Source organism: Arvicola amphibius, chromosome 2, assembly GCF_903992535.2.
Source record: "Arvicola amphibius chromosome 2, mArvAmp1.2, whole genome shotgun sequence".
NCBI classification, from domain to species: Eukaryota; Metazoa; Chordata; class Mammalia; order Rodentia; family Cricetidae; genus Arvicola; species Arvicola amphibius.
Genome location: NC_052048.2, coordinates 63,041,542 through 63,061,582, shown reverse-complemented (window position 1 = coordinate 63,061,582; position 20,041 = coordinate 63,041,542). Strand labels below are relative to the sequence as shown.

Here is a 20,041-nt window from a genome sequence, read left to right as displayed (position 1 = left end):
TGAATATTGGGTCACTGTAGTAATACCTGAAATTAAAATTCTCTAGCGAATATAATTCCCAACTAATCGTAAAACAATGCCATGAAATAAAGAGAGAAAATTAGAAAGCATAAGAAAATGTTAAGTTCTAGTAGGAAAGATAGGGCCTCTTTCTATAACACCTCAGAAATTACCTCTGCCAGCAAAACTTCTAACATCTTGAAGCATTTTGATTCATTGGAGGAAATACTATTATCAGATTGTTTCCAAGCCCATTTGTTTTCATATTGCTTTTGCTAGAACAAATGTGGCTACAATCTCAGTGTTAAACATGAACACAGTTTCCAAATGTGCTGCACTTAATCTGGATCAAATTTGTGTTCTGATTAGAATTCTCTTAATACTGCTGGATGACTCATGATACATATTCAGATATTCAGCAGCAAGTATTAACTCAGATCTCACAAACTGAGGTCAATTTTTACAAGATTGCCCATGCTCAGACTCTCTAGGCAGTCTTCTCTCACACACCTGCACTTCTAGTGACCACAACTTCAAAGCTCCCTTGACATTCACTCAGGTTTAATAAGCTCTTAGAACTTACTGGAAGTTCTGTACCACATAGAATTACAGCTTCCTTATAGGCATGACTTAGAAACAGGCCAACTAAAGAAATGCAAAGGACTGATTCGGTGAGGGTCCTGTGAATCTTCCAGGGCCTCTTTTTTTTTTTTTTTTTTTTTTTAACTAACCAGGAAACTATACTGAGTCTCAGTGTCCACAGATTCTGTGTGAGTTTGACTGCATAGGCACAGTGTGTTTTAAAAAAAAAATACCCACATAATTGAGCTTAATCTATAATCCCAGTTTTCTCACTAGAGCTCTGGGGAAGGGCTGAAGGCACATTGGGAAGTCAGATAGTCTTTTGATATAGTCAACCCTCCACTTAAAACTCACCAAGAGCACAGTGAGATACTTTTTTAAAAACATAAACTCAATCACTGACAGAAAGAACTCATTATGAATGACAGAAGACACTACTATCACTAGAAAAATTACAGAGCTTTGAAACTGTGTTCCAGAAACTAGAGTCAAAGGCCAGATATATTCTTTAGGTAACTAACCTCAAGGCCATATTTGATTTCCATAACATTTAAGCAAGTTTGCTGTTACAGCTGTGATATTTGGAACCAAGAATTTACATAATTGGCCACCAAAGACTGTAATCTCACTAACCTTTAATGATAAGTTTATTTCTTTGGGCATTAATTAGTGTATTCAGTTCATAGACTCACATATTGTGTGGACATTCATGATATGTAAACCAAGAAAGTTTCATCTGCTTTTATTTTAGAAAGAGCTGTGCTGATTTCTTAAAAATTTATCTCCTTAAATACAGAGAGCATCCCAAATAGAATCCACCTTCCTTAATCATTTTTCCAGTGTCCAACTTTCCCGATGAGATGAGCTATTCCCCCTCCTTGTCTTTTTATTATTATTCTCTCATATATTACATATATACCAAAGTTTCCCCTCTAACTCCCCTCTTCCCCAGATCCACTTCTTTTCTGTTTCCCTTCAGAAATTAGTAGGTCTCCCAGGGATATCAACCAAATATGGCATAAAAAGATACAATAAAACTAGGCACAAACCCTAATATCAAGATTGGGCAAAGCAACACAGTAGGAGGAAAAGGGTACTAAGAACAGGCGAAAGAATCCAAAAAACCCCCACTCCCACTGTTAGGAGTCCCACAAAAATACCAAGCTAACGAACATAAGGACCTAGTGCAGACCCATGCAGGCTCCATGATTGCTGCTTATTCAACATCTATCATGAGCTCCTCTTAATTTTTTTGCCACTGTGATAAACCACCTGGGAGAAATCAACTTAAAGGATGAAAGGTTTTTGTTGGCTCACAGTTTTAGAAGTTCAAGACCATGGTCATCTGGATGATTTCATTGCATCCAGATCTGTTGGCCAGGACCAGCATAGGAATTATATAGTAAAGGAAAGCTGCTCACCAGATAGCAGCCAGGAAGAAGGCAAGAGGAGGAAAGATGGGCCTGGTACAAGACATACCTTAAAAGTATGGCCTCAGTAGCACACTTCCTTCAATGAAGAGGCCATACATTCTAATAACCTTTTCAGCTATGAACTGATCAACAGGAAATTAGAAGAAGTGGTCAGTTACCTCATGATCTAACTCCCTCTCAATAGTGCCACCTGCTGGAAACATAGACTCCAACATATGAGCCTTTATGGTTCACCACTCCACACTCAAACCATATTATATATACTTTTCTTCCCTTCCTCTTCTTCCAACAAGATATTATTGTCTATTCCAAACTATTGTAGAACTTTCCGTGTTGCCTTGGCTAGTCCAAAACTGATATTTCTTCTGCTGTAGCCTTCCAAGTGTTGGGATTGCAGGTGTTGTCCAGCTTGAGATTCTCAATAGTCATCATTTATTCTATATTATTCACCGGTGGAACAAACACTTTGAAGTTCTAGCTCAAAGTTGTTACTTGGCTTGAAAACTAAGGCAAAAAACTTTGTCTAGAAGCTTGTATGATGATGAACTGTCATTAAAAAAACCATCTAGATTCTAGAACTGTGGGAGTAAGCATCTGTCATCCTGTCTCCATACTTTATGAACTTTGTCACATTGGCATGAGTGGAATTAGGCCAGAAACAGTTGTGAACTATCACAAAGCATTCATCTCAGCTCTGGAACCCCAGCCAAAACAGAAGCTGTTTATGCTGCAATCAAGTTTGGTTGGATTTGCCTTCCTGCTTCACCATCTGGTCATTGTTCATACACTTCATTTTGTCTGCATTTGTCACCACTAGGGTCTAGAGCTGTGTCGCCCACTGTTATAAGTCCCAGCATAAGTGGTTATTGAGCATCAAAATATGACTAATCAGAGATGATAGTTACTAATAGTATAAAAATACCAAAGTTTGAAAAACATAAAATCTCTATTTTGAAAATACTGATTTTGTTTTAAAATTTATTACATGTATTTAGTTAGGCAAGATTCATTCTTTATTTTAAAAATTAGTTCTGATTTGCTCTTTTTCTAATGTGTCTACTAGACAAAATTAATAGGGGCTCAGATTTCTCCTTGGTGCATTTCTGTAGAATCAGTTTTTATTATTATGTTAAATGGTCTACAGAATCCCCTCTTAATGTTAAATTTTACAGGGCTGTAGGTTTGGGAATGTGTTCATACAGCAAAATAATCAGCACTGAGCAAACACATGGATAACATTAAGTCCTTAAGAGCACAGTAAAAAAAATATCAAGGATATAAAGTTACGACTTGAACGCAGTCTCTCTCATCTCTCAGGAAGCCTACCCTTTTTCATGGCCGACCTTCAACTTCCCTGAGATTATACACAGAAGCACTATTGATTGCTAATTTAGGAAGGTCTCTTTTCACCCTAATTTATAAAGGTCTATTGTGAAATTTGCCCATATTTTATTAAATTGTGAAGCATTCAGAAACTTCAGAAGAAAATTGACTTTCTCCATATTTGCGTATTTTATGATTTTCATTGTTCCCTAAGGAAATGGGAAAGAATATATTATGTATACAAAGGAACAGATAAAATGAATGTTTGTCTTTATACATCCTAGGGTGGGAGATACATCCTGAAATAATAGAGGGGTGAGATTTTAATGGTTTCGCTGAGTTAACCTTTTGGGCCTCAGTAAAAAAAAAAAGAAGAAATGATTCAATGCACAAGTCACTAAGTTAACTTTAGTGATGTTTTGTAAGGTACTTAGTAGACTGTCTTAGAGATGTTAAGGTACCCAGTTGCCTGGACTTAATGACCTTGGAAGAATTTATATTTCCTTCAAATCTTGAAGCAAAATTGTTTTCTAGTTTGCTTTATGAGAGCTAATGTACTAATTTCCGTAAGTTTTTACTGAGTATTCTGTATTATGTAAGACATGAAGTTGGTACCCCCATTGTTCTCACATGGTTCCTGTTGAATGGTTTCTGTCCCAGAGTGAAGGTGTCTTTTGGTAACAGCAGTTACCAAGTTGCTTGGCCTCTTGCTTCTTTAGCATGCTACATGCAGCTTGGCCAGATGAATTTGTTGACTGAGCACCCACATGGAAAGCCCCTTTATGCTGTGACTATGTCTAGTTCATAGGGATAAATTGCGAATTAACTAAAAGACCATGTCTGTCTATCCTAGTACTCAGTTATTGCTTAGAACAAAAGAAGTTGAGAAAAATCTATCTTAATTTTTTAATCCATTTGAACACTAGTTTGACATTTCCTTTCAAATTTAATCATATATTTCCTGCAAAGAAGCACTGAGGATAAGTTAGTGTTAACCTTTCCTTTCCTCCATTCTTAAAGAGTAGACATTATTGTTTCAAGCAGTTTTAGATTAGCAGCAAAATCTATTTCCCACCCCACCACACAGAGCCTCCTCCACAGCTAATATTTTACAGCATATCAGTGCTTGCTGTAATCATTGCACCCACACATCCTTACCACTTAAAGTCCATATTTTGACTTTGAGGTCATTCTTCATGTTACAAATTCTGTGAGTTGGGATAAATGCATAACAACGTTACCATTGGCCTATCATAGAGAACAGTTTGCCTTCTGAAGACTCTCTGTCTTTCATCTGTGTGTACTCTCCCATCTTCCCATCGGGCATCATTGGCCATTTGCTGTTTTTATAGATTTCCCTGTCCTGAATGTCATGGAGTTGGAACCATTCAGCATACAGCCTCTGAAGAGTGACTTCTTTCACTCAGTAATATACATGTAAGGTTCTACCATGTTTTTTCATGACTCCGTAGCCCATTTCCTTTTAAAAATAATAATAATAATCCATTGTTTGAATATAAAAGTTTATCTATTTACCCACTGAAAGTCATTGTGGTTCGTGCCAAATTGTGGCAGTCATAATCGATATGCTGCTCTAAGCATCTACCTCATGATTTTTGTGTGAATAACAGCTTTCACTTCATTTGATAAATACTAACCTATGTATCTCAGTTTCATTTCTTTTGTATGATAAAATACTTTAAGCAGAAGCAACATAAGGAAGAGCTTATTCACAGGCTATATATCCTTTGTGGTGAGGAAGGTATGATGGTAGGAACAGGATGCTGAGAGATCACATCTTTATACACACGTGGGAAGCAGGAGCTGGAAGTTGGGTGAGGCTATAAAACTCAAAGCCCGCCTCCAGTGATGTAAGTGATGTACATTCTCCAGCAAGGCACCAGTTTCTAAAGGTTCCACAGCCTCCACAAACAGCACCATTAACAGTGGATCAATTTTTCAAATGCTTGGGCCTGTGGAAATATTTCATTTTCAGAGCAGCACAGCATACAATTCTGGGTCATGTCATACAAATAAATTTAGGTGGTGTAGGAAGCAACAGCAATCTGTGCCCTCACTTAAAAAGAATTGCTTCAGGAGAATCTATCTGGTATGTTTTTGAGCTCTGCAGTCTGTTTGAGGCTTATAGGTTCCAGATGAACCCTTTAGTTAATTTTGATCAGTTTCTTCTTAGCATAATAGTAACTTCCAGCTCTAGTTCACAGCCAATGGCAGCAGTTGTGAGCATGTTCTCATAGCAGTTAGGAGCCAGTACAGACAAAGGGGCCCTCTTTTCATACTGCCAGCTGTTGTGTTCTCCTGCTGAGATTGAAAGAAAGAGGCTGTGGACATTGTTATAACTTCCTCTTCATCGTGTGTAGTGATGTCTCTGTAAGCTTTAATAGATTGCTGCGTTTTTCTTCAGTTCATTCCTCCGCCCCTGGATCAAACATTAAAGAAGAAATCACATCTGTGATCACATCTCTATCCACATGCAGGAAGCAAAAACTAGAAGTTGGATGAGACTGTAAGATGAAAAAAATCAAACATTAAAGAAGAGGCAATTTAAATTGATTATATAATTGGCAGTATGGGGGGGACAAAGTAACTAGGTAATCCAGAAACACAGACTCAGAAAGACAGAGATCTGAAATTTACATATAAGGGAACTTGATCCCCAAATTAACAAAACAAAAACAATAATCAAGAATAAAGTAAAAGTTTGCCAACTTTAGCAATGTAAAAAATCAACCTTCTAAATTTATCACACTGTTGGGTTCAAATGTCAAATTTCAGAAACTGTAAGATATGAAAAAACAAGAGCAGGAGCCCATTGCAAGGAACAGACTCAACAGAAGCTGCTTCTGAAAGGCCTGCTGTCAGTCACATGTGGGCAAGCTTTAAAAGAACTGTTCTAGAGATGTTCACAGAACTGTGGGGAGGTGTTGAAAATATAAAAGACAACGGTGTGAGCAAAATCCATTTATTAATACATAGAGAGAAAGATAGAGGGGAATAAAAAAGATTTCCTAGAGCTAAAATGTATAGTAACTGAAACAGAAAAGTCACTGGAAGGATCAATGACCATGAAGACAGAACAGAAAGAAAAGTAAAGAAGGGTGAACAGAGCCCAAGTAGGGTGTGTCCACAGAAGTCTCCCTAGAGGGGGTGTGTCCACAGAAGTCTCCCTAGAGGGGGTGTGTCCACAGAAGTCTCCCTCAGAGGGGGTGTGTCCACAAACGTCTCCATCAGAGGGGGTGTGTCCACAAAAGTCTCCATCAGAGGGGGTGTGTCCACAGAAGTCTCCATCAGAGGGGGTGTGTCTATAGGAGTGTCCATCAGAGGGGGTGTGTCCATGGAAGTTTTGTGGTTCTTTTGTCTCTTGGTGTCTTCTGTACTGTCTGTTCTTTTGTTAATGTTTTTTTTTTTTATTTTAATCCCCTCCCAGTCTCCAACTTTAGCTGAGGGTTTAATTTTCTTCATTTTTAAAAAGTATCTTAAGTTTTATTGATCTTTTAATTATTTTTATGGTATTGATTTCTAATTTTTATTTCCTCTTTTCCCCCTAATTTTGAATTTTTGTTGTCCCTTTTCTAGTTTCTTTAGATGCAACTTTATTTATTTGGTAATATGATTCTTTTTTCGTAAGATAGCACACTACAGCTATATGGGTTGTCCTTTTCACTTTTCACTATTTATATCCTTGAAGCTAAAATACATCTCTAGTACCCAACATGTTGGTCTTTTATTGGAGTTTAATCTATTTACATGTAAAGCAGTCCTTGACATATAAGTACTTGCCTTAGTGTTTTCCTGTGGTCTGTTGTTTCACCATTCATTGGTTTCTTTCTTTTTGTTTTACTGTAATCCTTGGTGATTCATTATGATATTATACTTCGAGTGCATTTCTTCTTACTGATTTCATTTTTTGAGGTAGGGTCTCATGTAACTCAAATTGACCTTGAACTCCCTGCGTAGTGGAGGGCAACCTTGAAGTTGAACAGCTAAACCCTCTACTTGTGTCTGAGTGTTATGCTGGGACTAAAGGCCACACGTGCACCACTGCTTTCAAGTGGAATCTGCTAGTTGTTTTTACTTTAAGGTTTCCATGGGACTTACACGAAACATTTTGTAGTTATGATTTTGTTTCAGAGTGATAACAATCTCATATGAATACACTTTGCTCCTTTCCCATTTTTCCTTTGTGCTCTGATGCCCCCTTTATTTTTAAACTTCTGTACTCACTGATTACTGAAGGTATGATAATAACATCTAATGGTTTTGTAACTTTTACACCAAATTTGAAGTGCTTTCCACCTGCTCTAATTGTGCTAGTGGTTCCCACTGCTGTGTTCTTCGTGCTGTTGTTAGTTCTTGTTTATATTGAGCTCTCAACATTTTTTAGACAGATATTATGTTGATGGACTCCTGTCTTTGTGTGGGAATGTCTTCGCCTTCTTTTTATTTCCGAAGAACACCTTTGCATGGTTTTGGACTCTCGGTGAAGTTTTTTTTTCTTTTATTTCCCCCTTGAGCACAATGAGTATATCACTTCACTTATTCTTGGCTTGTAAGACTTTTGTTAAAAAAAGTCCATTATGGGTACAAACATTTCCTTTTGTGTGACCAGTCTCTCAAATCTGATCTTGCCTTTTTATTCACATTTAAAAAATTATCTTATGTGCATAGATGTTTATCTATGTACTATGTGTATGCAATGCCTGTGGAGGACAGAAAAGGTCATCATATCCTCTAGAACTGAAGTGATAGACAGTTGTGAGCTGCCATGTAGGTTCTGGGAATAGAACCCAGATCTTATGATAGAGCAGCCAGTTCTTTAAATCAGTGAGCCATCTCTTCAGTCTCTGACCTTGGCTTTTCTTCCTCTTGAGCTGGTCTGGGGTTGAGGGTTTGTGTCCCATGGTTTCTGGAGGCCCTCATGCTTCCCAAGATTTAGGAGTTTTTGAATAGTATCTATTTAAGCTTTCTGACAGTTTCCCCTTCTTAGTGACTCTTATACCTTGTTCATTTTTCTTTTTCTTTTTCTTTCTTGCTTAGTTCATCCTGCAGGTGACGCTTTACTGAATTTTTCAATACTGTCCTATTGTTCTCCAGCCTCCACCTTCTTATTTAGTTCTTTTTTGCTCTCTTTATGTTTTCAATTTCTTTATTAAATTTCTCATTTTTCTGGTGTATTGTTTTCCTAATTCTGTTTAGTTTTATATTTGTGTTTTCTACTTACCATTGAGCTTTTTAAATATAATTGTTTTCTGTTCTTTTTCAGCAGCTTAAAGACCTCCAATGCTTGGACCAGTATGAACAATGTTTGTGTTTCCTTAGATAGTGTGTATTTGTCTCTTTTGTTATCTGGGTAGCTCTGCGTTGCTGTCTGTACATTTGAAGGAACATACATTTCTTTTGGTCTCTACAGACTTTTTCAGACAGATAAATCTTTTCTATTTGTGCTACTATAACAATATTCCTGAGATTTGTAACTTATAAGGAAAAGAGATTTATTTCTCACAGTTCCAGAGTCTGAGAAGGCCAGGATTGAGACAGCGCAGGGTAGGTTGTTTGGTGGGGCTGCCACTGTGGAGGTTTCACCTTGCTTCTGCATGCTTTGGAGGGAGGAATCCTGTTCTCGAGTTGAAGAAAGCAGGGCAGTTTCTCAGGTTGTTTTGCAAGGGCACCTAACCTCATTCAGAAGGGTGTAACATGACTCAGCAGTCACCCTTTATTTCTTTAGATTCTGGGCATTGAATTCAAGGCCTTGCAGGTACTAAGCAGGCAGTTTTCAATGAGCTACTCTCCATCATTTCAGTCCTTTGTTGGACAGTCACACCTCTGCATACCATAGTATGGGGGAGGAACCTTCAGCATCCGTTTTGGAGGGAGAAGAAAGCATGCAGCTAGGGAAGTGATCAAGTGGACTGGAGCTGTCCATATGGTTCTCAGAGGGTTTCACAGCTGGAGGCTTAGTTAGATCCTTGTGGTCACCAGGTGCCTTTAACTGATGTGTTTCAGAGTCTAGATGTCAAGCCTATCCTATGTGTGTTGATGACTCCTCCTAAGTTAATGACTGAGTCTCTGAGTTGTCAGTATAAGCCTCTGACTGTGACCTAGCCACAGATTTGCTTCAGGGTTCACTTCCACTACCCAAGTCTTTAGATACACTTCGGAGGCACAACTGACCATGTCTTCTTCGGGTTCTGTTTGTATTTGGGACTGCTGTCTATCAGTACCTAAGAGGGTTTGCCCTCCTTGCCAGAGCTTCTACAGGGTCTGCTGTAGTACTGTGTAGTACTGTCTGTGTAGTACTGTGTCTGCCCCACATTCTAGATCACTGTTTCCCATTCCATGCTTCCTAACTCTCCATTTCTCTGTGGGCTGAATTCTGAGTATAACTGCTTCAAACCATTGATGAGAAAACTAGAGTTAACCCTCAGGGGTGGCTCTAGAACCACACGCGAATATGATCAGCAGTCACATCACCCAAGACATATGTGTCCATGGCTCCTTCAGGTTTCTCTGGTTTTGGCAGGAAAATCTTCCAAAGCAAAGTAGGTTTATAGCCACATCCACAGGAGTTTGGGGCCATTTCTAGGTCTAGAGCTGGAAACAATGCTGTTAAGTTTGTCCCTGATACACAGTTCTGTCCTCTCAGTGGACCTGCTCCTTTGTGGTCTCTGCCAGGCCTTCCCCACATTCTCTGTGAATCCCAGTGCTCTCACAGAAGCACTTCTGCCCATGGATGGCTGTGTACTTACTGTGTGGGCACAAGTAGAAAACCACCTATCCCACCTTTATTGGGTTGACTGTTTTCTTTATGAGGTGTCTTCTCTGTGTATGCCTGTATCCAGTACTACCACCATTGAGTTAATGCTTTATTACATGTTTAAATACAAGTTATGATTTAAATACAAGATATGTTTTTGGACATTTTATTTAGATCTTTGCATTGTGTTATTTTCTATTCACTCATTCACAGTTTGGTAAAAACACATACATGTACACTTTTCAGGTGTACAATATTGTACTGGTAACTGTGAACACATTGATCTATATTCCACCCACCCCTGAAGTGAGAGATCTAATGAGCCTAGTCTCTAGGAGCCTTCTCCTTCTCCCTTTCCTCCTCCTTTTGGTTCTTCTTGACATGATTTTCCCATGGAACTCCCTTTCTGTTCTGGCCAGCTTCTTTCTGACCAGCAGGTCTTGGAGTGGGTTCCCCAGGGAGTCCATCAGTTCCTCTGCAATTAGCCTCCTGGAGCCACCTTGAAGTGATGCAAGAGGGCTTGGCTTCCCCAGAGCCATCCTCTAGTCTAATGCTCCCCTTATCTACTGCTCCAGGGAGACAGATACCAGGAAACCATTATGTTAATACATCAACAACAGCTTCTATTTTTTTTTCAATCCCACAAAAAAAAAAAAAAAACCATCGGTGACCTGATATGATCTTAAGATGCAAACAAGCACCAACATACTTTATTCTGTGTGGTGCTGAGAATCTTGTTAGCACTGGCCTAAATCTTAAGCCAGTCATGTAAGAGTGTTTTTGCGTATTATCTGAACTAGATACTTCCTGGAGCAGTGCTATACTGATGCTGCCTAGAGGCCCTTTTGTAGTTTTTTGTCTTTTAGCTTCCCTCCTCTCCAAACATGTTCTATTTTCTTCCCAGTTACTCTTTCACCCATTTGTCGGATACTATTAATTTTCCTTTTTGGAAATGCATTGTTCCCATTACTCATCTTTCTTTAAAAACTGTTCTTGTTTTATGAACAATGTGTAAAGAATCAGTGTTACGTTGAGTTTTCCAGATCAATTGCTTTAGATCAATTTCTGAATTTTCTCTCTAGCTTATTTTAGCTTCACCCACATGGCATGGGCACAAGCACGCTTGTGCACATACACGCACACGCATAGGAGAAGAAAGCATGTAGCTAGGGAAGTGTCTGGGTGGGCTGCATGGATCACAGTGGGGCTCACAGCTGGGGCCTTGGATCCTGTGGTCACTGGGTGGGCTTATTTAATAACACTTTTTTTAGAGACAGTGAGAAGAAGAAGGTGGAGCTAGAGGACACATGGGACATGAAAGCAGAAAGGAGACTAGGGGTTTACATGGAGAAATGGGAAACAGGGAGGAGTGTCACTAAAGCACACTTGGTTTGGGAATGCTATGATGATATCTAATATCTCATATGCTGATTTAAAATAAGTTTATAAAGGAAGTACATAGGAGATATTTCCTCACCAATAAAATAATATACCATTTTTAATACTGGTAAGCCTAAAAGAACTCCAATATCCTAAAATTTACCAGGATCATTTAAGATGAGCACAGTTCCACATTTTGTACCAATGGTGTTGGCAATGGAGGGGGAAGAGTGGATATTTTTTTAATGTTCTGTTTATAGAGATTACAGACTGCTGCTTCTTTGACTTCTTTTCAAATTAATTAATTAATTAATTTAAAACAATCTTTTCTCATTTTACAGACCAATCCCAGTTCCCACTCCCTCCCTCCTCCTGCTCCCCCAACCTACTCCCCACTTCACCCCCATCCACTTCTCAGAGAGGGTAAGCCTTCCCATGGGGAATCAACAAAGTCTATCACATCACTTTGAGGTAGGACCAAGGCCCTTCCCACTATGTTGAGGCTGAGCAAGGTATCCCTCCAAAGAGAATGGGCTCCAAAAAGTCTCTTCAAGCACTAGTGATAAATCCTGGACCCACTGCTAGTGGCCCCACAGATTGCCCCAGCCATACAACTGTCACCCACATTCAGGGGCCTAATTTGGTCCTATGCAGGTTCCCCTGCTGTCAGTCCAGAGTCAGTGAGCTCCCACTAGCTCAGGTCAGCTGTTCTGTGGATCTTTACCATCATGGTCTTGACCCCTTTACATAATTATATTATTGCTCCTCCCTTTCTTTGACTGGACTCTGGGAGCTCGGCCCAGTGCTTCACTTTGGATCTCTGCATGTGCTCCCATCAGTTGCTGGATGAAGGTTCTATGATGACAATTAAGGTAGCCATCAATCTGATTACAGGGAAGGCCAGTTCAGGCACTCTCTCCACTATTGCATAGGGTCTTAGCTAGGGTCATCCTTGTGGATTCCTGAGAATTTCCTTAGTGCCAGGTTTCTTGCTAACCCCATAATGGCTCCTTCAATCAAGACATCTTTTTCCTTGCTCGCTCTCTGTGTCCTTTGCCCATCTCGACCATCGTGTTCCTTCATGTTTTCCTCCCTCCCTCTCCTTCTCAATTCCTCCTCTCCTTCCATCTCCCCCCCCCCCACATTCCCAATTTTCTGATGAGATCTTGTCTATTTCCCTTTTCCAGGGGCATCTATGTATGTTTCTCTTAGGGTTCTCCTTGTAACCTAGCTTCACTGAGGTTGTGGACTATAGGCTGGTTATCTCTTCCTTAACATCTAGTATCCACTTATGAGTGACTACATAATGTGTTTGCCTTTCCAGGTCTGGGTTATCTCACTCAGAATGATTTTTTCTACTTCCATCCATTTGCCTGCAAATTTCAAGATGGCATTTTTTTTTGTTGTTGTTGTTTGTTTTCCCACTGAGTAGTCTCTATTGTTTAAATGTACCACATTTTCTTTATCCATTCTTTGGTTGAGGGGCATCTAGCTTGTTTCTAGTTTCTGGCTATTATGAAGAATGCTGCCATGAACACAGTTGATCAAATGCCCTTCTGTTGTGATTGAACATCCTTTGGGTATATGCCCAAAAGTAGTATTGCTGGGTCTTGAGGTAGGTTGATTGATCATTTTCTGAGAAAGTGCCATATTGATTTCAAAAGTGGCTGTACAATTTTGCACTCCCACCAGCAGTAGAGTGTTAGGGGAGGGGCCACTTGTTGCTTCCTGGCCGCCGGAACCCACATAATCACACAGAAAGTTTATTAATCACTGCTTGGCCCATTAGCTCTGACTTCTTATTGGCTAACTCTTACATCTTAATTTAACCCATTTCTAGTAATCTGTGTATCAGCACAAGGCTGTGGCTTAATGGCTAAAGTTTCAGCATGTGTATCTCAGGCAGTGGCACCTCCGTGGTGTCTCTCTGACTCTGCCTTCTTTCTTCCAGCATTCAACTAGCTTTCCCTGCCTTCCTAAGTTCTGCCTTGCACTAGGTCCAAAGCAGTTTATTTATTCATTAATAGTAATCACAGCACACAGAGGGGACTCCCACATCACCTCCCCTTTTCTGTTTAAATAAAAAGGTTTTAACTTTAACATAGTAAAATTACATATAACAAAACAGTTATCAAGCAAGAAATACAGTTACAACATTTATATCTGCTTTATCTTTTATCATAACTAAGGAAAACCATAACTATAAATTCTTCAACTCCATCAAAGACTCCAGAAGGATATAACATTACCTAAGTAAACAGGAAGTACATTGTAAGCAACTTCCAAAACTCTAGAAATGACAGAGACATCTTGCTACCTGGATAGTCACCCAAAATTTTTCTGTACTGTTGGGGCATTCGTCTTCAGCCTAATGGCCCATAGTATCCAGCAGACTTTTCCATGAAGCAGGAAATTTCAAAGACAGTTTCACCTATATTGGCAGTTTATCAGTCACTTTCTTCTGTATCCTGAAGAATATCTGGCAGACTTTCATGAAGCAGAAACCCTGAAGGATCATCTTACCTTTAGGCAAGTTTAGCAGTCTTTTCTCTGTGGGTCCTGCATGTCCAGTTTAGCAGTCCGTGCAGGAACAGTTTCTTGCCCAAATGGCTAGCAAACTCCATAAGGAGCCTTTTCGATGCCCATATTCCTCTTGAAGTAATTGGTGCTGCCAGGAGCAGATGTGTCTCATTGTCATGAAAAGTCCTAATTATTAAAACATTTTAAATGCCATATTCTGAAGGTCTCTAAAGATTTGAAGAATACCTATCTAACTGAAATGTATCTCTCTATACATCTAGAAAATCTAACTAACATGACTATAAGCTTGACTATTATAGATAAGTATCTATTAACCTATATTTCTTAATTATATTACATTTTTAAAATGAACTACACAATCATAATACCCTAATCAAGAGCAGAAATATACATATAACAAAATTCAATAAACCAAGATCTATACCATTGCAAATCTCTATAGCATATCCCCTTTTAAATGTAAACATACATTTATAGACAATATTTGGGAATATGGGCATAGTTTTGTCCATATTGCTTCCTGCTGTTTGGGGACGTTTTTAATCAGATCTTTCATGGTGTATCCTGTGTGCTAGGTTCATCTCAGTCAGTAGTTGGATGAAATAATTTTTTGAGGGTATGCACTGCAACGTTTCAGGGTATTGTGCTCTATCAAACCACACCAGTCTGAAAGCAATCCATAGGTTCTCATCCTCTGTGGAAACAAGAGAAGAACCTCTTTTTCAAAGCAACATATGCTTAGACCCAGATTTGGAAGTCATGATACCTTTATAATATACATGCTGGTTTAGCTTAGCAGCCCATACAATTAAATGTCTCTCTGTACTTAGCTCCTTCACAATCAAAAAATTCAAAGAAAACACAATAGTATACATCATCCAGACTCTCTGTGTATATTCCATCTTTACATGGCTTATTTTTCTTTTCTGCTTTTAACCTTTGACTATCTGTACTCTGTCTCTTTAAAGACTTTGCTTTTTTAAAAAAAAACCATTAACTTCCTTTTATGACTCTTTATACTCTTTTTTTCTTTCTCCCAAGCCTACGTAATTTATCCAGCACTATGACTCATTTAAAGTTCTTATATGTCTGAATACGTCCTATTGTGAATCTGTAATTCTTTACTGTCCAGCAGCACTTCTTAAAATGCTGAGCACTTATTAAAAACTTAAGCTGCTGCATTACTAGGGTGTATATGGTACTATCTGTTTGCCCTGCCCAGTCCAGCATGGCGGAGCTGCTCGCGCCTCTGAGCTGCCCCACTTCCAGGCACACAGCCGGTCCACATTGCCACCAAGCAAGCTGCAGCACTCTGCTCACAAACCCCATTCGAGTGCTCGGTTTCCCGAAAGAGCCAGAGTTCATGCCAGTAGCATGGCCCACGCTGGGAAGCTCCTATTTTGAAACTTCATGACTGCTATTGATGAATCAGTAATACCTTTTATTAAGGAGCTGTGACATGCTGCCAGCAAACAGCAAGAAGCTATGTTAAACTCTGTATTTTTGTGTCTAGGATTTCTTTTCAAGCTCTCTCAAGTTTTTAAGTGGATTTTAGTTGGCCATGTTGGCACCAGTATGTTGGAGGAGGGGGCGCTTATTCGTTCCAGCTGCCCAGAACCAAAATAACCACACAGAAACTATAGTAATTAAAACACTGCTTCTGGGCAGCCAGGAACCAACAAGTGCCCCCTCCTCCAGCAGTAGAGGACTGTTCCCCTTACTCCACATCTTCTCTAGCATAAGCTGTTTTCAGCTTTTGATCTTAGCTATTCTGACAGATGTAAGATGGTATTTCAGAGTCATTTTGATTTGTATTTCCCTGATGGCTAAGGATGTTGAACAGTCCCTTAAGTGTCTTTTGGCCATTTGAGATTCTTGTGTTGAGAATTCTCTAATTCTCTGTTTAGATCTGTACCTCACTTTTTAATTGGATTATTTGGTACTTTGATGTCTAGTTTCTTGAGTTCTTTATATATTTTGGAGATCAGTCTTCTGTCTGATGTGGGGTTGGTAAAGATCTATTCAGTAGACTGTCTCTTATTGACTGTTTCCTTTGCCTTACAGAAGCTTCTCAGTTTCAGGATTCCCATTTCTATTGTTTATTGCACTCAGTGTCTGTGCTACTGGTGTTACATTTAGGAAGTGGTCTCCTGTGCCCATGTGTTCAAGAATACTATCGCTTTCTCTTCTCTGAGGGTCAGTGTGACTGGATTTATATTGAAGTCTTTGATCCATTTGGACTTGAGTTTTGTACACAAGGATAGATAAGATTCTATTTGCATTCTTCTACATGTTTATTTGACTTCTTAAATCCCTTTTAACTCTAGTTCTGTTGTTTCAAATTTAGTTTTCTGTAGGGGATTTTGTGTATGGCTGTGCATATATACCCATGCACTTATTCCTATGAAAGTCAGCAGTCAACTTTGAGTTTCATTCTTTAAGTACTGTCCCCTTGTTTATTTAGACCAGGTCTTCCTTTGACCTGTGCTATTAGAAATTTTGGGGTATCCCTTTGTAGTCACCAAATAATAGCGTGGAAATTAGATTACCTCTCATTAATAAAATAATTTAAGAATGGAAAAACTCCAGGCAGATAAGCTGTGCATCTTGGCACCTGCTCAGAGGAGAAGAACAAAGAGATGGGCAACAAAAAAGACCTTGCCATTTGAGTGAAACCTGCCTGCAAGTAAGCCACATGGTAACAGGTACCCATAAAGTGAGGAGGAGAACTTTAGAGATAAGGATAAGCCCAAAGCTTTAGAAAGAAAATGCTTTAAAAAATAGAAGAAAAGGAAAAATCCTTTTCTGAATACTTCAGAATTTCATCAGACTTACAAAGGTCTTGTAGGCTACCGGGGGTTGGAATCTGGAAAGGAAAGAATATTATCTCATTAAAGCTAGGTATAATTATACTGACCATTTCTTTAGTACAGTTTAAGGTGAGCCTGCCTTCCTGAGGGATGGTCCTTAACCCTGCTCAGCTGAATTGTGAGTTGTCCATCATAGCCAGAGATTTCATCCTCTTGACAAGAAAGAAATCGTTTTCCTTTGAGGGACCTTTACTGCTGGCCTGTCACCTGGAACTTAGCAATAGACCCACCAAGCCTCAAGAAATTGTCCCCAGCTCCTGGATAACAAGAATGCACCATCATACCTGCCCCCCCCCTTTTTTTCTCACCTGGCTTCTGGGATCAAACACAGATCCTCATGTTTCCAAGGCAAGCACTTTACCTACCTACTGCATCCTTAGTATTCACAACACTTCATACTAAAGTATTGTTTTCTTCAGCAAATTGGGAATGCACCAGATAAAATTTGAAGCTTTTGTTTTCTTCTCCCATGAAATAATGGACTTTATAATTGTCAACATATTTCTGAAAAGAAATCTAGAAAATCTTTTGAAATTAGCAATTTTTTCTTTTATCCTTTAGTAACTTTATTAGACTGTGAATATTATTCAAGTTTTAAATTTATAGGCTATTTTGAAAATTAACAATTTTCTTAAATTGTTAAAATTCTTAAAATGATGACCAAATCTCAAAGGGTTTGTGTGTTTAGAATGTCAGAGGTTAATGTCAGTGGTTTCCTTTTTCCGAGGACTCTTCTCTACCAATGTGCTGATTTTGCTGTAACTTTGTGAGCCTCCTTTTAACATGTCTTTCAATTAATTAGCAGTTTCTTCACTAAGACTTTTTTTTAATTTTGGAATTGAATCTCCGAGTCCAGACTTGGTACCATATTACACTCAGTGAGTCCCTCCTGACAAAACAGGGCACAGGATGGAGAGAGTGTACTCCGTGGAATGAGTTAATACTGCTTGCAACTAGTATAACTTACCTTGCAAACTGATGCCACATCAGTTTGATATGTCATAAAAATCAGGTTGGTAAAGTGTCTGAGAGTTCAACATATAGCACATCCAGACTCCTGAGTTGGTTTATCTGTCCTCCAGGGAGCATGTTCAGTGAGGAGTGACATGAATACAAACCTAGCTCCCAAGCCTTCCAATGGTGTGCATGAGGAATTCTGTTGAGTTGGACATAGACAGGACAGCAGGAACATCTTAGTAGCTAGGCATTTTCACTCAACCAGAGCTCCTCTTGATAAGGAGGACTTGAAATAATGCTTTAAATGAGGCAACTCTGGCTTGAATGGTACAGAACCTCTCAAGACAGGCTGTCAACCTTGGAGGAAGTGTGTGTAAACTGAACACTTAAAAAGGCTATTGGGAAGAGAGGTCATAGCTATAATTTAAAGAACTTCTTTCAATACGAGCATAATGTGAGGAAAATGTACATTTGGGATACACAGTTCCTGCATACCAGTTTATCAGATATGATTATTTCTATTGCTTATTGCATATCATTATTGATATACAGGGTATACTGTGTCAAGCTTTACTTTAACGTGCTTGTCACCAAATGTTTGTACAGTTTTAAAACTTTACTCTTTTGAAACCTGGGTCCTCCTTTGGATAATGTTGGTTTCTAAGTGGCATGTGAGTTTTCTTCTTAAAGCAAACTAACTTTACTAAGACACTATACTCAAAGTCGATGTCTTTTTTATCCATCCTTTTTGTTTGAAATGTTTATAATAAGAATATTTTGTATGTAGGTATATAGTACATTTGTACCATATTTAAGTTAGTTGGATGTATTGATTTATAATCCTTTCATATAATGTCCCCTTGTAGCTACAGACTAAGTTATTGGCATTACTATTTAAAACTGGGGCCAGGATTTTTTGTGAATCTGTTAGTTTCAAACTGGGTGGAAAGAGGAGACACAGGCAAATGAGTAGCCGTCATTGTTCATGCGTCATCTTTTGAATATATCCTGTGTAGAGCGTCATCCAGTTTTCCAGCTATAATAAAGAAAAATATACCAGTTCTATGAGTTCTCAAATTCCATCTTGGGTGGGGAATATGTGTTTGAAAAGAAAACACTTCATGTATTTTTAAGTACTCAAGCTGGTGTTAATGTAATTAGTAGATGGATATGAAATGTTCATCATACTTTGACTTCACAAGAAGAATTGAAAGTACAGTAAATACGCATATCTTGGCTGTACATGTGCTTGTCAGTGTGGAGGGAACTTCAGACCTTTTGGTTTCCTAATAAGCAGAGCTCAAGGACAATAAAACTTGACATTCTTAACCAGTACTAGCATTTGTCCCTGTAGCCCTAGGTAATTTTTTTCTTGTTAATGACATGGAATCCAGAATTATAAGGGATCATGGTCTCAAGGTGCTACTGTAACTACAAATAGCATCCATGTGGATCTCTTCAGCCTAAGAGGAAACAGGTGGGAGGAAGAGAAGATGGAATTTTTATTAGCATGAAAATGAAGTCAAGGGCAAAGACTGCAATAGAAGGACAAGCATATGTAAATGTCCCTTAACATTTGCAGTGAGCTTCATCCAGGTGGGCATCTTCATCTGCCAATACTTCTCTGCTTTTCTAAGCCAAACTCAGATCAGGGCAGCAGCAGCAGCAGCTACTGCTTCTGCTAGTGGTGTGCGTGCGTGTGTGTTGTGTAGGAGGTTGGCACTCATGAGATAATACAAATAATCAGTGAGGGAATAATTAATGATGTGGCAGGGAATATTTTTGATAAATGCTTAGGGAATGAGGTGACAAGCGTGAAATTAGAAAATTCCTTCAGCGATCTGAAATATAAATAGCTTTCGGAACTGAAAAGGGTTTCTCAGCTGAAGATTTTATTGTGTTGAGAGGAAAAACTTTTTTCTTTTCCCCCCTCCCTTCCTCCTTTGCAAGTTGTTTGTCCATTCACAAAACAAATACTCTGAAGCCCAGTGCGGCTCATGGGAATAAATTTCAGGTCGAATTAGTACAGTTTCCTTGCTGTCAGGATGCTGGAATTAATGGTGTTTTGATGACACGAATTTTGAAGGGCCAACAAAGAAGCTGAAGGGAGAGAGACATGACTCCTTAGAAGCTCAGTCCTCCTCTCCCCCAGCCTCTCTTGTCTTCCCTGTCATCCGTCT

At 39.0% G+C, this 20,041-nt stretch overlaps 1 protein-coding gene across 1 annotated transcript in view; it reads left to right on the top strand.

The window, feature by feature from the left end:
- The window catches only part of Exoc6b (exocyst complex component 6B), a 491,547-nt gene that overhangs the window by 360,212 nt on the left and 111,294 nt on the right, over positions 1-20,041 (top strand). The gene's annotated exons all lie outside the window — the stretch shown is intronic.